This window comes from Crocuta crocuta, unplaced genomic scaffold, assembly GCF_008692635.1.
Source record: "Crocuta crocuta isolate KB4526 unplaced genomic scaffold, BGI_CrCroc_1.0 scaffold152, whole genome shotgun sequence".
In the NCBI taxonomy this organism is placed as follows: domain Eukaryota; kingdom Metazoa; phylum Chordata; class Mammalia; order Carnivora; family Hyaenidae; genus Crocuta; species Crocuta crocuta.
The window spans coordinates 2,622,165-2,634,620 of NW_027528798.1; the positions used below are offsets into that span (position 1 = coordinate 2,622,165).

The following is a 12,456-nucleotide window of genomic DNA, read 5'->3' on the forward strand; positions in this document are numbered from 1 at the left end:
ACCAAAAAGTTGAGTTAATACCTGTCTCACAGAGGAAAAAAAATACATATTCAAAAAATGATTGGATGAATCAGGGAATAGAAGAATAAGTATAATTCAGAAATTCTAGGTCTCTTCTCACCTTCCTAAAAAATTGGACCAAATTAGAATAACCACAAAAAAAAAAAGCAAAATATTATAGTGATTCCTACTTGGCCACTTGCATGTGTTTTGTGTGTGGATTTACTGTGAATTTTGGTGCAATTCAAGGGACTATTGCTGGATGCTGGATTTAGGTCAGGCAAACTAATATACATTTTAATTTATTTTTTTAATTTTTTAATGTTTTATTTATTTCTGAGAGAGAGAAAGAGAGAGAGCATGAGCAGGGGAGGGTCAGAGAGAGAGGGAGACACAGAATCTGAAGCAGGCTCCAGGCTCTGAGCTAGCTGTTAGCACAGAGCCTGATGCGGGGCTTGAACCCACCAAATGTGAGATCATGTCCTGAGCCGAAGTCGGACGCTTAACTGACTGAGCCACCCAGGCCCCCCCTAATATACATTTTTTTAAAAAAATAATGTTTATTTATTTTTGAGAGAGACAGAGAAAGAGAGAGACAGAAAGAGACAGAGAGGGACAGAGCACAAGCAGGGAAGGGGCAGAGAGAGAGAGGGAGACACAGAATCTGAAGCAGGCTTCAGAATTCCAGCTGTCAGCACAGAGCCTGACACGGAGCTTGAACTCATGAACCGTGAGATCATGACCTGCGCCAAAGTCAGACCCTCAACCAATGAGCCACTCAGGTGCCCAACCTAATATACATTGTACATAGATTTAGTTATTTGGGAATTTACAACACCCTGTGAGGTTCAGACACTTGTTATTTTATTTCACAGGTGCAGAAAAACCGAGGCTTAGAGATATTAGAAATTTACCCAATGTTACCTGGCTAGAAAGTAGTGAATTTGGTGTTCAGAGCCATGCAAGCTATCTCCAGGGCCCTCAAACTTCAACTGTGTGTCTTTGCTAACAGGCACACAGAGAGAAATAAAGTGATAAATGGGAAGAGAAAAAGGTAGGTACAGAGAAAACAAGACAGGGACATCATTTCCTGAACAGTGTACTTAGGCTGCTCTATCCATACTTTTCTTTCAAGCTCATTGTTTTCAATAATGTCTATTCAAAGTACCTTGAAATGCTAAGCACTTAAATAAAATTCCCCTAAGAAAAGGCTGAACTTCTCCTCAATGACAAATTATGTATAATTTGTAAGAATTTATATTAATGTGGAGGTTTTTTGGTGCTTTTAGATTCAAAATGATATTAATTGCATAGTGATGGTGGCATGGCTGACCATGATGCCTCTTATATCTCTATGGGATGTTTTCTGTTCAGGTTTATGAATAGATTCATATACACCATTTGCCTTGGCCTTCAAAGTAGCCCTACTAATACAATTATTTCTTATCCTACCAGGAGTTCAGCAAAGCTATGAGTACAGATGGTTTGCAGTCTTTCTGCAATCACTTGCAATTGTTAACTGTTCCCACCACAACCTTGAAATTCCTTTCTCAAAGATCACAAATGATCCTTTGCTCACCAAAATTAATGGCCTCTTCTCAGCATCATGTTCCTGGAACTTGTTGAACCATTTGATACCCATCATCACTCTCTCTGTGAAGTTCTTTACTGCCTGAGCTTCTTTGTCTTTGGATACTGGACACCATTTAATTTCACCATTTATTTATAATTTCACTTTATAGCTTGCAGAGATCACTACATTATCTAGCCTTCAAGGTCAACTTTTCTATTGATAACTCAAATAAAAATGGCTCAAAGCCTGTTCCTTTGATATAATGGGAAAACAACATTTTACCATCATCCCATAGATTTTGGCCATCCACTTGAGAACTCCTATTTTAAGATTATCAGCTGCCAGAGTCAGTGTCCAAAACTCATGTTGAAATAACTCTACATGGAAAAGGAGCATAAACCGAGTTTTTCAAAGCAGATGTAGGACAACTTCATTTCTAATCATCAGACTCATACTTGTGATTTGTCTGGCTTCTCCCTGTTGAGTATGATGAACCACATTTCATCACTCCCCAGACTTTGGAGCCTGAGAAATATGACAGACAGTAAGTGAGAAATGGAAAGAAAATGTTAGCCCTTTTTAACTTATAGGAAGTCAGCATTCTTTCAGACCCTGTCTAGTGAGCAATAGTTAGAGAGAAATGGATGTTTACAGCTGCAAAAAAAACCCACCTATAATTGATATACAATTGTAGAAAAGTGTAAAGGAACAAAAATTATGTTTTTAGAGAGATCCATTTACTCTTTGGTTTTCCAAGGAGTAAAAATTGTCTGAAGTAGAGCACTCACACGCACACACAATTAATGTTTGTAGTGCTTCAGCACAACAAACCACCTGCTGATTTGGGTTGGACTGATGTGAAAACACTATTAGAAATATCTCCACTCACTTTTGAGCTCTTCACAAACATTTCATCAATTAAGACAGCTTTCTACTTCTCCCTTAGGCATTTGGGAGGTGAGGGTTGCATGGAGCACCGAGTCTGAGCTTAACCTGGGTATCTGTTATTACAGCGACATGTGGTATTCTAAGGGAGGTGTTCAAGGGCCCAGCACTGGGTTATTTTTTTTTAACCAAGCATGCCTAGAAAGGTCTTGGGTGTTTTCCCTATCAAGAAGAACATCAGTTGTAAAATCAGATAATTCAAATGTAGACTTTGGTTGCAAGGAGAATCAGTGAATAGTGGGTAAAGAAAACAAGGCAAGGACTCAGGAATTGCTGGGTTGTAGAAATCAGTAAGGGCTAGGGAAATTGGGGACAGGAAATAAATAAAACACATATGTCTTGGACGTGCACTTAGATGTCCTCAAGGGCCCATGTGCCATTGCACTGACACTGAGTGGGATGTGGGTGGGTTCATCTCATTTCAAAGCACAGTGTTGGCAACGACAGGAGCCAGAAGGGCAAAAGTCCATGCATATTTCTCAAAAAATATTGAATGAAGGACTGGAATATCGTTGAATGATTGTTAGGACTATTTTTTTTTTTTTTTTGCCTATATAGAGGATAAGTGGTATACAAATATATTTTGTTCTTTTTATACTTTTATAAGAGGAAACATTATTATAAGTATTTTATGTAATGACTTGATAAACTAAAAACTATTTCTCCTACCCCTGTTTTCTTTGTGGATTTTTTAAGTCCATTTACTTTGAAAAAGAAAGAGAGCATGCACATTCGGGTGCATGTATGAGCATGGGAGAGGCAGAGGGAGAGAAAGAGAATCCCAAGAAGGATCCATACTATCAGCACAGATCCTGACACAGTTCTTAGTCTCAGGACCTGTGAGATCATGATCTGAGCCAAAATTAAGAGTCAGATGCTTAACCAACTAGGCCACCCACATGCAGGGCCCTCTTTGTGGATTTTTAAATGCTATTTACAATGACATGACCACCTATTTTTCCTGTCAGTTGAGCCAGTTGATGCAGCAGTATTTAACTTCTTGAAAATGTGTCTGTCAACGTTATGGTGAAAAAAGTAATACCGGTACAACCAATATGAATCATCACCACCTTCAACAACAGCAATGACAATTATTACAATAATGATAATAATAGTACTAACCAACAACAGCAACAGCACCAAGTGCAATAATTGAAATAGAGAAAGCAGAGACTTGGCAGTCAAATATCTCAAGACTCAAATTTCTAAGATCTCTTTCTAACTCAATAAGTTTGGGTAAGAAACCCTTTAAGTGGCAATTTCTTATTGAGAAAAGAATGCTAATTATACATAAGGAGTAGGGTTGTATACAACTCATAGGGTTGGAGGAAAGTGAGTATGTTCTAAAATTTAAAAAAAGAAAGAAAGAAATGCCCTGTATATCTCCTAATGCATATTTGGCTTCTAATACATGATAGTTCCCACATGTATTTTCATGATCCCAAAATCAGTTGAGTAACTTTTGAAGAATTTGAAGAAGAGGAAGGTGGCATTACAGACAGATGAGCAAATTTGTCTCTGTTGTTTTTTCCCCCACACAAAACTGCATTATCCCTGGAACCATTTGGATATTATTGCTCATATATTATTGTTAACTCCACAGTGCCTCACTTGAAAAAATCTGTCTCTCTCTCTATCCCTCTCTCTTTCTCTACAACCTTACACAAATTCTTTTGTACCCATAAAGTCAAATACTTTGACAAGTCAAAGCTGAGAGTAAAAGACAATATTTATCCAGAAAGATAATGGTCAAAACAATTACCAAAATAAAGAGTAAGAGTGAGTTTATGCACAATAGTATATACAAATTTAGTTCTTACGTGAGAGGCAGTGTGCTGAGAATTTCATGTGTGAATCTTATTTAATCCTCAAAACATTGGAGGCAAGGAACATCTGACCTCCACTTTACTGGTGAGAAAGCAGAGATTTTTATCAGTCATTAAACCAACTATTCAAAGTCAAACAGCACCAGGTAGCTAGCTAAAATTCAAATTAAACAGGCTTTCTCCAGACCACATGCTCTACTTTAAATTTATCCTCCCCAGAAGAAAGGAAAAATATACTATAAACAAATATAGGGAAAAGGCAGGAAGGGTGAGACAGGAGCAGAGAAAGAAATTTTAAAAAAAAATTTAAGAAAGGTGCATAAAGTTTCCTGAGGAACACAAACAATTGAGTTGCTTCCTAAAAAAAATCCATGACCCTAACACTTTGTTCCCCCCAATAACCCATTTTGAAGCACATTGTAATGCTAAGACCTTGAATCAAAGACTCAGAGGAAAAGATAAACCTCAAAGCAGAGGCAGTGCATTTGTACACATGAAGAGCACAATTTGTTTACATGTCTTCTAGAACTTTATCCTCAAAAAAATGGTCTAATTTCTATTCTTCAGCCTATTTTTCAGTCTGGTTTGGCTGGACCTTATTTTTCTCCTTCGAGTCCCAGTGGTACAATGTTGTTTTCAGTTTGCATCTATGAATAGACCTACGAGCACCACTGACCTTGGTAGAGGAAGCCCGTGCTACTAATAGAATTATTTTCAGACTGGAACTACCCCCAGGAATTCAGCAAAATGTGGGGTAGTGATAGTGTGTTATCAGTCAACAACCTTTTCAATCTGGTGTGTGCTCTCTCTGTAATCTTTAAATTCTTTATCTCAAGGATTGCAAGTCACTGTCTCTTCCATACCAAATGGTTTCTTCTCAGCCTTCAGTTATTTCTTGATTTTTTTTTAACCATTTGATCCCACCTGTCTCCTTGCAATGGGTCTTCTAAACTTTTATAATTTGTTGACTCTATTGCATATTTTTAGCAGTAAAACTCTTAACATCCGAATGACTGCATTCCCAGCTTTAAAAGGTAGATTACTTTCCTCTGATACCATGCTACTACCTCCCCCTTTGTGTTGAAGGCTGAAGTCTATGCACTCTGGTTGACATTATCTCCATCTCATCTCCAGTGTCAGGTGTGAACCCAGGTCTGTGGAATCAGCCCAGGTGGACTTCTAGGCCACAGTGATTGACTGAAGAATCAGCATGTAACCTTCTTTTCAATCCCAGGATTTCTAGGGTAAGACGTACTCTTTCCTTTTGAACTAGAACTTGAAAAGATGTGAGCCTTGAAGTGCTGGAAGCCATTCTGCCAACAGGTGTTGTGTGAGAATAATCCATCATGGAGGAGACCAGTTAGATTTTCTATCAGAGACCTAATGGACACTCCAGTGTTTTCTGCTCAGTCCTGGGTCAGCTGACACTTTTCAGTGTCTGATCTTGCTATTTGCCTCAGCACTCCTGGACAGCTGTCCCTGTCCTGAGAGATCACCTGTTACCCACTTCTCACTGTTCCTTCATGGTGCTGTTCTGCCCATTCCTCTGAGCCTAAGGAATAGATGCTGACTCTCTTAATCTCCTAAAGCTGGAACCAGGCTGTTTGAAAAGAAACCTATGACCTCAAGTCATAATGCAACAATATCATAAAGGCATACAAAACTCAAAACTAGATTGTGTACTCTGGTCTCCTTTAATTGAATTACTGGTCCCATGCTTCTACAGGGGAGTACCTCCTCCCCATCTTTCCACCTGGCCCCTGATCAGCTGCCATATTGCAGGAGCCAGATTAGGACATTCCCCCCAACATCAGTGGAAAAAAAAAACCTTAATTTCCTTACCCCTCTCAGAATATATACTCACATTTTCCTGAAGCCCTTACAAAGAGAAATTTTCTTGTCAGACTTACTTCTCCAGAGCAATAGAGAAAAAATAAAAAATAATGGTACTGATTTTTAAATTCAAATCTGACCTCATTTTTAGTCATCAACATTTTAGAAATACATCACCAGTTTAGTTACAGGACACCTAGTTACATGATACACCTTTTCTTTCATATTTGTAATAGCATTAAAGACACATACATTTCTGTTTCCAGTAATTCAATTAAAAGAGAAATGATAGGCTGATCTTACTCAATAACATAGGTGTAAAAATCCTACGTAACACATTAGCAGAAGGAATACAAGATTGTTATGACCAAATAGAATGTATTGATGGATGAAACAATGGTTAAATGTTAGAAAAGCTAATGTAATTCTCCATATTACGTGATTCATGGAGAAAAATTATGTAATATTTCTAAGAGATACAGAAAAAAATAAATAAAATTTAACATCTGTGCATGATTTAAACAATAAAAAATACTTTTAGGAAATTAACAATGGAAGGGAACTCCTTTAATCCAATAAAAAGTAAATGAAAATTCAGAAATTTTTCCAATAAACTCATGACCAAGTTGTGATTTCCCATTTTTACAACAACCTTGTTCTGCATATCTTAGATAGCAAAGGAAGGAAGGAAGGAAGGAAGGAAAGAAAGAGAGGAATGGAAGTCACTGAAGGGGAAGAATCAAAAGCGTTCACAGATGATATTGCCTTTATTGACAATATGAATATTTACTGGCAATTAACTGTAACTGATGGAAGTGTTTATCAGTATTGTTAAGTAATCAATGTCAATATACACATTTAAAAAACTAGTTTCTTATAAGTAATAGAAACAAATTAGAAAATGTAGTTTCTAACGATCCACAGTAGTAACAAAAATATAAAACACTGTGAAATTTGTAAAAACTTATAGAAGGAGATAAAATAAGACCTAAGAAAAAGATGAAATATACTATGGTAATATATGGGAAGATTTGATATTTTAAATATACCAATTTTTCTTAAATTAACCTGATGTTAGTCTTATACTAAAACATATTCTTTACCCCCATCAAACACTATCAGAATCCCAAAGGATTTATCTTGAGAAACTGGATAGGCTTAACCCAAAGTTAATATATATACGTAGGGGACAGAGAAACAAAAAGGTGGATTAAAAATTAACAACATACAGTATGAATCTGTAAAAATTACTTCAGAGTGGCACTGGTGCAGCAATGGACAAATAAATCAGTCTACCTCTGTACAAATATTATACTCTGGTAATTAGTCTCAAAACATGGCCACATATAAATGGGTATGCACTATATTTCATATTTGGATTTATAATGAGGGAGCATGGATATACAGTTCAATAAATGGCATTGGGTTGGGGAGGGAGGTTCCAGATTGTTATCCATATACAAAACGAAATACCTTTAGATGCTTGCCTCACACTAAACACACAAAAATAACTTCCACAGGTGCACAAGGTCAAAGACTGATGCCACTACCCTCCATGTTAAAAACAATCCTAAATACAGTTGTAAGGACATATCTATGAAGTTAAAGTGTGAGAGTATTAATAGGAGGATTTTTAATCAATTTTAGGACCGTGAAAGGAGAATGAAATGGGAGTGGGTGGGTCTTTAGCTGTATCTCTAATCTCTTTTCAAAAAAAAGTAAGGTAAACATGGCAGAATATTAACAGTTTAAAATGTGGCCCAGCGCCTGAGTGGCTCGGGTGGTTAAGTGCCACTCTTGATTTTGACTTGGGTCATGATCTCATGGTTGTGAGATCAAGCCTCGTGTCAGGCTCTGCACTGAGCAGGGAGCCTGCTTAAGATTCTCACCCTCTGTGTGCTGGCTCTCTCTGTCTCTCTGTCTCTCTCAAAAAATATATAAATAAAAATAAATACTGCAAAAAATTTTAAAAAATTAAAAAGTATGGTCAATAGGCATAGTAATATCTGATTGTTTTTTAAATACTTATATCTATATTGAAATACCCTATAATTTAGAAGGAACAAGAAGCAATTGTAATAGGTCAGTCACCATGTATTCGATGAATTAAATTCACCATTTTAACAGAATAAAGGAGGGAAAAAACATATGAACATTTCAATAAATGCAAAAATACTTCTGTTAACGTCAATACTCATTCATGATAAGGGAAAACAATATCTCAGAAAATTAGGAATGAGGTAAATCACTTCATCTTATAAAAGGCATTAGACAAACTACAGCTAACATAATACTTAATAGTAAATATTGAATGCTTTCTCTTCTATATAAGAAATAAGACAACTATGTTCACTCTTAACTCATCTAGTCAACATTGTATTAGAGACTCCAGTCAGTGAAAATAAAGTAAGAAAAAGAAATATAAGACATACTATTATAAAAATAAGAGTTTCATCTTTTTATTTACAGATGACATGATTGAGTACATAGAAAAATCAAAAAGCAAAAAATAAACTACTAGAATATAATAAGTGAAATTAGTAAGGTCACCGCACGCAAGGTCAAAATAAAAACAAATTGTGTTCCTACATAATAGGAACAAAAAATTGGGAAATTAAAATCTCCAAATTTATTGAGACACATTAAAGGAGGCATAATTAAATGGACCAGATATACCATATTCAAGGATAGAATAACCTGATATTGAAGATACTGTTTTTCCCAAATTGCTTTATATTCAATTCAGCTTCACTCAAAATCCAGTACACTTTTTTGTAGAAATTAACCATATACAAATGCAAAGAAATGAAAAGGACCTGGAATAGCCAATGCAACATTTAAAATGAACAAAATTAGGGGCGCCTGGATGGTTCAGTTGAGCATCTGATTCTTGGTTTCAGCTCAGGTCCATGTTGTCATCCCAGGATCATGGGATTGAGCCCCATGTTAGGTTCCGTGCTGAGCATGGAGCCTGCTTAAGATTCTCTACCTCCCTCCTCCACTCTCCCCTGTTCTTTTTTTTCTCTCTTAAAAAAAAAAAAACAACAACAACAAGAGAACAAATTACTCTTTTGAATGTACTGTAGCACTGCAATAATTAAATGCTCTCTTAGTTTGAGGACAGACAAATGAATTAAATCAAGCTGGGAAGGAAGTTTAGAAATGAACCTACATGTATGTGGTCACTTGATTTTTAACATCAAAATAAAAATATACCAAAGCGACTCAGTATAGAAAGGAAATCTTTTCAGTAAATGGTGCTGGAGTAACTGGATATTCACATAGGGAAAAAGAATATCTTAATCCTTTCTTAATACCATACATAAAAAGTATTTTGAGACAGAGAAAAGGCCTAAATGTAGAAGGAAAAAAGAGAGAGACTGAGAAAGAGAGTCAATAAGGGTAAGAAAAGCTGTTCAATGTCATTAATCATCAGGGAAACATAAAGGTAAACAATTAAGTTAAATTAATATTCAGAATTAAAACCAAAAAACAAAATAAAATATTCAGAATTAAAACCACCATAGGGTAATACATGGTGCCCCACAGCATGGCTAAAATTATGAAGTCTGATACAAGCAGGTGTTGGTGAGGATGTGAAGCAGCTGGAACTCTCATACATTGCTAGTGGATGTGTAAAATAGTACTACCACTTTGGAAACTGACAGTTTCTGACAAAATAACCTATGAGTCAGTCATTCCACTTCTAGGTATTTAAGAGAAAAGAGTACATATGCCTTTAAAGAGACTTGTACAAGCATGCTCTATGGAATCTTTATTCATATTAGCCAAAAACTATAAACAGCAAAGTGTCCCCATCAGTAGAAAGATGGATAAACAAATTGTGGTATATTCATACAGTGGGGATATTGGGATACTAGTCAGTCATGACAAAGAACAAGCTCTCTAATATGCTTAACAAGATGCACGAATCTTTATTTTTTTTTTTGCTTTTTTTTTTTTACAAATAGTTTATTGTCAAATTNTGCACAAATCTTTAAAATGTTATGTTAAGTGAAATAAACTATACAGGCCAATAAATACTGTATGATCCTATTTATGCCCAAAGAAAGGAAGGGGAAGTTTGATAGGGTAGGAATGAGTCAGTCCATTAGGATAGGGTAGGCTCTGTTGTGGTAATGGAAAAGAGACATTAATAATCTAGGGAAAGGTCTTAGAAATACCAAGCTGTTATAGCCCTTGGGAATTATCTGGTAGTGACTATCCCAAAGGCTTTTGTAAAAGGAATCTCTAACATTCAATTATAGCCTGTTGGCTTTGGTTGATTTTATATACTCCTCATCAAAACCTTCTACAGAAACAGACATGTGCCATTTTCTTTAATTTAAGTTTTGTTTTGTGAAAATCAAAGTAGATAATGACACAGTGTGTAACAAAGAATAGAGCCAATATCAGTGCTCTGAGTCAAAGTTGGCAATGAGAACACAGCTCTCAAGGAATCTCTGAAAATCGTGAAGAGGGAATTGGCTGACCTAGAATCATGGATTGGGGTCACACCTGAATTTATCTCTTTTTTAATGTTTGTTTTGAGAGAGACAGATAGAGTGTGAGTGGGGGAGGGGCAGAGGAGAGAGAGAGAGAGAGAGAGAATCCCAAGCAGGCCTCATGATGTCAGCACAGAGCCCAATGCGGGGCTCAAACTCACCAACCATGAGATCATGACCTCAGTCAAGATCAAGAATCAGACACTTATCCAACTGAGACACCCAGGCACCCCTGAATGTATCTAACTCTTAAGAAGAAGAAATTCCTCAACTAGTGATGTTATCAGAAAGAAAAGGAATCAGCATTTTGTGAAATGGTCTCAGAGAGTGCTTGGCATTGGGGCATTGCTCCATAAATATTAGTTTTAATGTAAGACTTGAGAGAATTATGTAACTTCTCATAAGAAATGATGCTGTTAAAGATTTACAGTGTTACCAAAAATATGACATAGCAGCCTCAATACCATCCTGGAGTCCATGGCTGGGTCTCAGGATAGCCATCTGCCTTCATTTCAGTAGGACAGTGGCTTCTATTATACTAATGGGAACTCTGCCCAGGATGTGTTTCCTGCCTATTTGCAAAGGTGACCAAAAACCTGGAAGAAAATTTCTTCATTGTCTAGTAGGGTGAGAGCCACGCTTTTTTTCCCCCACAAATGTGAAAGCTAGAACTCGGGCTATAAGCCAAACAGAGGCCCAGGGTGGGGTCAGCAGTTAAGAAATGTTCCATCCATTGAGGAGGTGTTTGCACCTGATCCCCAACCTTAATGACACTTCAAAGGGACTTGTTAATTTGGTGTTTCCACTTGTTTGTCTTTTCTTTATCAATTCAATTTTTGAGTCTTTCTACTTCTCAGAAACAAATGTTTTAATAAGAAAAAAATCAGGGAGCATGGCATGATGTTCCTCCTCATCCCCTCAGCTCCACTGACAAAGTGCTGCTAATTCTGGCTCAGTATGCACTCTTCTGCCTACACTTGGTGGTCTGTCTTAATTCTACCCCTAGACATCTCTACTCTGGATGTGCAAAGCGGCCTTCCTTGGGGTCGCTCTGCCTTCATTCTAGTCCGTCTCCAAGCTATTCTCTACACTGTCCACAACCAAAGCTCTTTTTTTTTTTTAATGTTTTATTTATTTCTAGGAGAGAGAGAGAGAGAGACAGCGTGAGCAGGGGAGGGTCAGAGAGAGAGGGAGTCACAGACTGAAACAGGCTGCAGGCTCTGAGCTGACAGTCAGCACAGAGCCCGACGCGGGGCTCGAACCCACGAACAGCGAGATCATGACCTAAGTGAAAGTCGGACGCTTAACCGACTAAGCCACCCAGGCGCCCCTCACAACCAAAACTCTTAAATGGAGTTGAGCTTGACATACCTGGTTGTAAAATCTTCAATAGCGTCCATTATCTGAAGCAAAGTTTACATGCAGGGTGCCTATGGGGAGGCTGATGGGACTCTTCTCAGGGTTTTACATGTCTTTTTGCAGTTTCTGTTTGACCCTATCTTGTGTTCCTTGTGCTTTTCCCCCTGCAGTAGGGACTGGAGCCTCTTCACCTAGTAACACAGGGAGCACCTCAAGGTTTCTATCCTGTGGGACGGCTCTAAGCCAGGAACTTGTGGGCATGGAGTGTGAAAGCCTGAAAGCGAGCCCCATTTCCTCAGGTCAGGACAACTCTGAAGTATCACTTTCACTCCGGAGCCCCACTGCAGGAACAGCCTGAAACTCCTGTGCACAGGCCTTGCCTGCAAACACACTCCTGCCTTTCCACCCTGGCCTG

General features: G+C 37.5%; 1 long non-coding RNA gene across 1 annotated transcript in view; it reads left to right on the top strand.

Moving 5' to 3' along the window:
• Positions 1–5,515: 5,515 nt before the first annotated feature.
• LOC144224486 (uncharacterized) overlaps positions 5,516–12,456 on the top strand; it is a 40,432-nt gene continuing 33,491 nt past the window's right edge. The window contains exon 1 of the long non-coding RNA XR_013333059.1: positions 5,516–5,588. This is a non-coding gene — a long non-coding RNA (uncharacterized LOC144224486). The remainder of the gene's footprint in view (positions 5,589–12,456) is intronic.